Source organism: Echinops telfairi, unplaced genomic scaffold (assembly GCF_000313985.2).
Source record: "Echinops telfairi isolate 266 unplaced genomic scaffold, ASM31398v2 ScPeMD7_21;HRSCAF=78, whole genome shotgun sequence".
In the NCBI taxonomy this organism is placed as follows: Eukaryota; Metazoa; Chordata; class Mammalia; order Afrosoricida; family Tenrecidae; genus Echinops; species Echinops telfairi.
Window position 1 is genome coordinate 15057648 of NW_022103918.1, and position 7982 is coordinate 15065629.

Sequence of the window (7982 nt, forward strand, 5' to 3'; positions counted from 1 at the left end):
CCAATAAAATGATATAAAAAAATAGGCATTGAAAATCTTGCTTGGCACAATTATGTTCTGATTGATTTACATTAAGTTCCATGAGTTTAGTTTGAGTCTAGGGCAACTGGTTTATATGACAGCTCTGTGCATCTATGCGTGCCCAATGTACTTCTGTTGCTCAGAAATCCCTTAACCCCTGGGAATCACAGATCTTGTTGCCACCAAGTTGACTCTGACATGTAGTGACACTTTGGGACAGAATAGAACAGTCCCATAGGGTTTCCAAGGCTGTAATCTTAAAGACGCAGACTGCTACATCTTTCTCCCAAGAAGTGCCTGGTGGGTTTAACTGAGCATTTCAACCTCTGCACCACCAGGGCTCCTTGAAAATCACAGAGTTCTCTTTTCTTTTTTCTCTTCCTTCAGTCAGCTATTTGCTAGCACACCATATTCCTTCCCATTGGATTTCAATTTTCTAGCTTTTTTTCCCATCGAGCGTGATGCAGGCTGTTGGTTTTCCTCCACCAAAAGTCTATTGGAAACCATCAAGGGATTTGGCAGGGAAGCAGGATAGAAAATTAACAAGCAGAAGACAATCTGATTCCTGTAAAGAGAGCTATGAAAAATGCAGTCAGGAAACAGTGCCACTTATAATAACCACAAAAGGTGAAATACTTAGGAACAACCAACTAATGAAACAAAAGACATATACAGAGAATATTACAGAACGTAACTACCAGAAACCAAAAAAGACTACGTAAATGTAAGAATTGTCCATGCTCATGGATAGGCAGATTTACTTTTGGGAAAGTGTCAATGCTGTCTTAATCTACAGATACAATGCAATCCCAATCCAAATCCAAACTACACTTTTTAAAGAAATGGGAAAACTAGATACCAATTTTATATGGGCAGGCAAAAGACCCAGGATAAGTAAAGAACTTCTTGAAAAGAAGACCCCAGCAGGAGGCCTAGTACCACCTGACCTACAAACCTACTACATAGCCACAGTTGTCAAAGCAGCCTGGTACCGGAACAATGGGAAATATATAGACCAGTGGATCAGAACAGAAAACCCAGACATAAATACATCAGCTTGCAGGTAACTGATCTTCGACAAAGGACCTAGATATATCCAATGGGCCATTCAACAAGTGGTGTTGGACAAATTGGATTTCCATATGCAGAAGGATGAAAAAAGACCCATATCTCTCCCCATGTACCAAAATTAACTCAAGATTGATTAAAGACCTAACAGTATACCCCAGAGCTATCAGGATCATCGATGAGAAAACTGGAACAAACTTAAGGGTCCAAATGCAGGGCATACAGAGTCTACAAAGTATAATGAGGGAGGTCCACACAAGAGTAATGACAGGAACATGCTGAAATGACATCACTTTTGCACATCAAAATACTTCATCCAGAGAGTAAAATGAGAGCCTACAGATTGGTAAAACAATGTTACCTCTGACACATCAGACAAGGGTCTAATTACAAAATTTTACAGAACTTTCAAACAGCTCAAGACAATAATAAGTGACCCAATTAAGAAGTGGGAAAAAGACACGAACAGATAGTTCACCAAAAAATGAAGTACAAATGGCTAATGAACACATGAAAAAAAATGCTCATCAGGGAGATGCAAATTAAAACCACAAGGAGATACCACCTTACACTCACAATGCTAGCCCAATTAAAAAAATAACAAATGCTGCAGAGGCTGTGGAGAGAATGGAGCTTGCATACACTGTTGTAGATTTGTAAACACACATAACCACTATGGAAAACAATATGATGATACTTAAAGCAACTGGGAATTGAAATCCCATATGATCAGCAATACTGCTATTAAGTATACAGTACACCCCAAAGAAAGAAGCGACCCAACAAAGTGGCAGTATGCCCTCCCATGTTCATAGCAGCACAGTTCACAATAGCAAGAAACTGGAAGTAGCCCAAATTTCCAACGGTGGGAGAATGGATAAAGAAACTCTGGTAAGTACAGAGAGTGGAGTACTATGCATCCTTAAAAAAACAGTGATGAAAACATGAAACACTGCATGACATGGAAGGACCTGAGTGAAGTTAGTCAATCACAAAAAGACAAACATTGTTCGAGTCCTTTGCTATAAGAAGAAACATCAGCTAAACCAATCTTAGAGACCAATTCCCAAACAAATGGGTAGAAATCTGCCCACCAGCCATGAACCATACATAACTCCTCTTCTGTGCAACTCCTAAGAACCACCTTGCAAGAGGAGCCCCCACATGGGCTGAGGTCACTCCTTCCAGAAGGGGGGAAAGGGAGAAGACCGTCCACTTGGTGCTCCGCAGCACAGAGACAAGGCTGCAACAAGTCAACAGGCCCTCCACAGGAATGAGACGAGAGCCTCACTGGAAATCAAGTTAAAATCAGGGGAGGAGCATCTCCATTTCAGAGGAGGCACTGGTGTTTCTGTTGGTGGAGCTGGTTGGGAAGAGGTGCAAACCAGTAATTGTAGGGAACCTAAGGGGAGAATAAACCCGGTTCTATCATCCTGGGTAGACGCTTTGAATAAGTTTCTACCCAACCCTAGTGAACCATGTCATGGTCTACGCACTATGATGGCCTTTAGTGCCGACGTTACAGGGAAAATAGCATTCCCAAGGGCCACACCAGAAGGACTTGACCTGGAAGCCCCACTGAATGAACTTAATCCTACCTCAAAATTACCTGTAGCCCTTGGATTTAGGACTGAAATTCCCCGATGGGAGAGGAAGCAAAGGATGGCCACCTCAAGATTGTGGAAATGGCAGTCATTGGACCTTGGGTGGGACCCTTGGTTTAGTGGGTGTCCAGTGAAAGGTACCCAGAACCTCTATATATTTAGTATCTCAATGCTCCCCCTTGCATTAATATGACAGGTATTAATCTAATTAGGCAAGGAACTGCCTTGCAAGAAATGTTGCAGTAACATTTCCCCTAACACCAACCACCATGCACAATGTAAACAGAGGCCAATCAGTTAAGAAATGAATGGGTACAAAGCAACGACTATGGACTATAGCTCACAGTTGGACTATAGCTGCATAAACTCCTCATATCAACAGTACCATAAAAAATAGAAATAGGAAAAACAAAGTTTTAAATAACAGTCTAGGGAAGTTGGTTTATAGAAAGAAATCTATTCCTAAATTATGTTTTATATAGTTAATAATAAAGGGAAGAAAAATAGAACAGTAGTTATTTTCCTGCCATCTCCGAACACCAATCATTTTTGTATTCTCTTATGTTAATGCTGTCTTAGTTTTCAAGTGCTACTGTAATGCATACCACTAATGGTGCTTTACAGAACAGATTTTTCTCACATTTCTGCTATTCAACAGTGTGTTAGTCTGGGTAGACTAGAGAAACAAATTCATAGACACTTACATGTGTATAAGAAAGAGTTTTATATACAAGAACAATTGAATATTGAGAAAACATCTCAGCCCAGTCCAGATCAAGTCCATAAGTCTGATATTGGCCCATATGTCCGATACCAATCTATAAAGTCCTCTTCAGACTCATGAAACACATACAATGACGCCGAATGCAGGAAGATCACAGACCAGTGGGTGGGAAGTCTTGTGGATCCAGCAGTAGTTGTAAGCATCTGAGTGCTGACAGGAGTCTCCATGTGGTTCCTTCAGCTCCAAAACTCTGACTGCCTCAGGGTAGCTTCATGTGGCTCCTCCTCAGAAATGTCTCACAGGGAGTGAGGAGAGAGAGAGAGACTCCTGCTTCCAAAGAGGAAAAACAGGAGTTCCCAGGATCCTTAGGAGAAGGCCATGCCCACACAGAGGACTCACTGGCTATATCCTGATTGACAGAATAAACTCCACCGCTTCACTTTTAATCCTCAAATTGACACCAGATTATGTAACTACCACAAACTACTATGGAAAATGGAATGGCCCTGCCTTGAAAAGATAGAAATACCATATAATTCACCCAGTCAGTTCCTAGTTTTATACCCTAGAGAAATAAAGAACTGCAGCACAAATACACATATATACACTCATGTGCACTGATCAAAGCTTTCTTCATAATAGCAAAAATGATGGACACAAGCTAAGGGTCATGAATGAATGAATGAATGAATAAACAAACTGTGATATATACAATGGAATACTATGCAATGAGACAAGAATAATGAATTTGCTAAACATTTCACCATGTGGATAAATCTGGAAGACCTTATAATGAATGAAATAAGTCAACCACAAAAGGGTAGATATTGTATGAGACCATGATTATAAAAGTCAAGGATAGGTGTGCACACAGAAAGAAATGTTCTTTGATGGTTACCAGGCATGGGAGTGGGAAGTGCGAAGAAACACTAAGTAGATAGCAGGCAAGAATTAATTCTGGTGAAAAGAAAGGCAATACACAGTACGGGTGAAGTCAACACAATATGGCCAAGGCCAATGTAGACACTGGGAGCTATGCAAGAAAGAATGACAGCTTTGGTAGATGCCATAACATATACAGCCCTGCAACACCAGCAATAGCAATTATTTATGAGCGCATACATAAGGAAATATGTATGCAAAATAAAGAGAGGACGTGTGTGGGTATACCTCCATGTTTATATGTATGGTGGTGACTATTTCCACTTACATGTTTGTAAAGGTTCTACACAGGCACACATTTGTAACAGCAGGTAAGGGGCACAATTACAGAAACTACTTCGATAGAAGAACTGAACCACTGGACATAAAAACTTAGTAGCACAGCCTCAGGTTTGGTCATAAAGATAATTAATGTTCTACATTCTAGACAGGTGACTAAAGTCTGGTGCCTTAAAAGCTCGCCAGCAGCCACCGAAGAAGCGGCTCTGGGTCTCTTCCCACTGGAGCATAAAATAATACAGAAAAATGAAGACCTAAGAAAACAATTAGTCCAAGGGACAAATTACCCAAATGAACCACAGCCCCCTTTAATCTAAGACCCGAAGAACTACATGGTACCTGGCTACCACTACTGCCCACTCTGACCAAGACCACAATAGAAGGTCCCAGTTAGAATGGGTTAACAAAAAAGGTCGAAACAATGTTCAAAGAAAAAGAAAAGAAAAAAACTAGACTTACTGGCTAGAATGAGATTAGGAAAACCCTGGAGACTATTGCCTTGAGAAAGCCATTAACCTTGAAACTGAAGATACTCCCAGAGGCCCAACAACGATGAAAAGACAGGAAGGGCCGGGAAACCAAGTGGGAATTCGGGGACAAGATAGGGACAGTGAGTGCTGACATAACACAGGTGGATTACTGTCCATGTCATGGAATAACCTGTGCATGAACTTGTGAAAGTTTGTCTGCTATGTAAACTTTCACTTGCAGTACAATAAAATACTTAGAGAGAGAGAGAGTGAATACAGCAGAGTATTTGGCAAGTAGTAGGTGTTCAGTAGCAATTGCTAACCTACAGGTGTGGTTCAAACCTATCCCATGGCTCTGAAAGAGAGAGACCTGGTGATGCGTTCCTGTGTGGCATAGGAAACCCAATGGAGCAGAAGATATAGTCTCTCCTAATGTCACTGTGTGTCAAAACCAATTCTACTACACCTAACAGCAGTGAGAACCTTAAAATAATAGTTGATTGTGTAAATCAATTAGAGAAATTTTGTACTAAGTCAAGAACAATAAAGTGTGCATGTTACTGTTTGACCCAGTAATTTTCTTCTGGAGATATAGTCTAAGAAAATAATTGCTAGGGAGAAGAAAGAAAAACAACTAAGTGCATAAAACTATCTTTGTGGCGTTATCTAGAATAGGAACTGATGTCCCAAATAGCTGCCACAAAAAACTGCTAACTGTGAAGACTATGTAACTCCCTTTTCAAAGAAGATTCAAGAAATGTGAAGTGGATGCTTCTTGCTATAGCAGCGAGTGCTTGGTCTGAGCTGCAGGATGGTGGGTAGACATGATGTTGGAAAGTTCAAGGCTAGACCAGCCACTCAAGCCATTTGGAAGAGACTGTGAGAAGCCATGGGGGGGGTGGGGGGGATTAAGCAGAGTAATAGAATGATTCAACTTATAATTTGAAAACGCCATCAGTCTGATTGTGGAAATGGGTTCATGAACATAAAATTACAACTTCCTTCCAACATAAATGTGCATAATGAAGAAAAAAAGAAAAACGAAAGGAAATGCGTTTATGGGTTCATCCATTGGAAGTAGGGGTGGGAATTTTGTTTTTGTCTTCTCTACGAAAGTCACACAATCGACACTTGTGACGGAAAGAGTGTTTGTTTAAGCCCCATCTGTTGCTTTCTCTGTCCTGGGTTACCCCACTAATCATGCCGGTTAAAGTTCCCTTTTAGGGCTCATATCTCCTGTGCTGCCACCTAGCGGTGGCTTCTAGCCTGTCACCAAAGTTAAGATGATGTCAATAAAAATTTGTCTCATAACACAATCTAGGAATATGGTTGAAATCGTTCTAGCAAATAACCTTAAACTGTACTTCTTAGATAAAAGTCTTGGTTGCAAGTGGTTGGAAGATTAACCTCGTGGTCTCTTTAAATCTCCACCAACACTCTCTTTGTGGTTTCTATTAGGGGTGGTAGGGCACAGTGGGGTGGGGTGGAGGGGACGGACAGGGAAGCACTTTTGAGATTCTGGACATTTTATATTAACATGAAACCACTCATAATAAAAATTCTGTTGGTTTGAGTTTGAAATATCTCAATGTTTAATACTGATGGGAAGACAATAGAGGATTTACAAAGAGAGTGATGATTTTTAGATCAACAAAAATGTCAAGGCTACAATTTGAAAGCTGGCAAGTTCAATCTTTCCCTTGTCAACTTGTTATTTCACAATAAGAATCTGCTCAAAGTATGTGATCACAGAAACTCCAGTACTCAACAGTGGTATATGCTGAGACTTGGAGACAAAGAATAGTTTAATATAAGAAAGTCTGACTTTACTAGTTAATAAATTGTAAGGTGGCAAACGGCCAAGTACGGTCTATTAACCAAATTGTCAGTGGTTTTAACTCACTAGCCACTCCATGAGAGAAAGATGTTCGTCAAGCATTGCAGCCTTGGAAACTATGGGGCCGTTCAACCCTGTCCTATAGGGTGGTGAGCAGTCAGAATCGACTCAGCGACAGTGGGTTTCGGTTTTATGGTATAATACAAGGGTCCCATTCCATAATGTTACAGTATTTGTTCACTAATGGAAAATGTTAACTTTTTTCAGAGGAAAAGCATAGACCATACTAATCAAATCAATGTAAAAAAACCCTTAGGCTTCTGATTTATTTTTTGTTTTCTTTTTTCCTATTTATTTCTCAACTGGGAAAGACTATGAACTAACTTTCCTACTTTTTAACTTTTCAAATGATCTCTCAACTTATAGTGAATTCATCCATTACTTTAGGAAAGGCGATGTCTCTGAACTCAGATTGCCCATGTTCCAATTCTGATTGTAACCTTTCAAGATATAAATTCCACAGAAAAATGAGTGGGATAGTCCTCCTTTGTACTTTAGGATAACCCTACCTACTTCACAGATATTCACAGTAAATAGAGATTCAATAACATAATGATAAAGTGCACTGGTACTTAAGAAATGCTTAATAAGTTTTAGCTAATATTATTGCAAATAAAGGTGAATCTGTGCTAATTGAATAAGACAAGAACTATGAAAGCTTTATAGTATTAAAATGTCTTCTACCACATCAGAGATGTAACTTCTTTAAAATGTGTGTGTGTGTGTTGCATGCTTGAACCTATCTAGAGAAATTTTTATTTTGGAGACGTGATTCTCATATACTTATGCCAGAGGGTGTTTGTTCTTCCTTAGATACTGATCCTGCACAGAGGGTTCAGAAAAGAAACAAGGAAATGAACTTGACCCAGAGAAAGACCTCTTTTAAAAAAAAAGTCATTTTATTGGGGGCTCATACAACTCTTATCACAATCCATCCATCCATCCATTGTGTCAAGCACATTTGTACATTTGTTGCC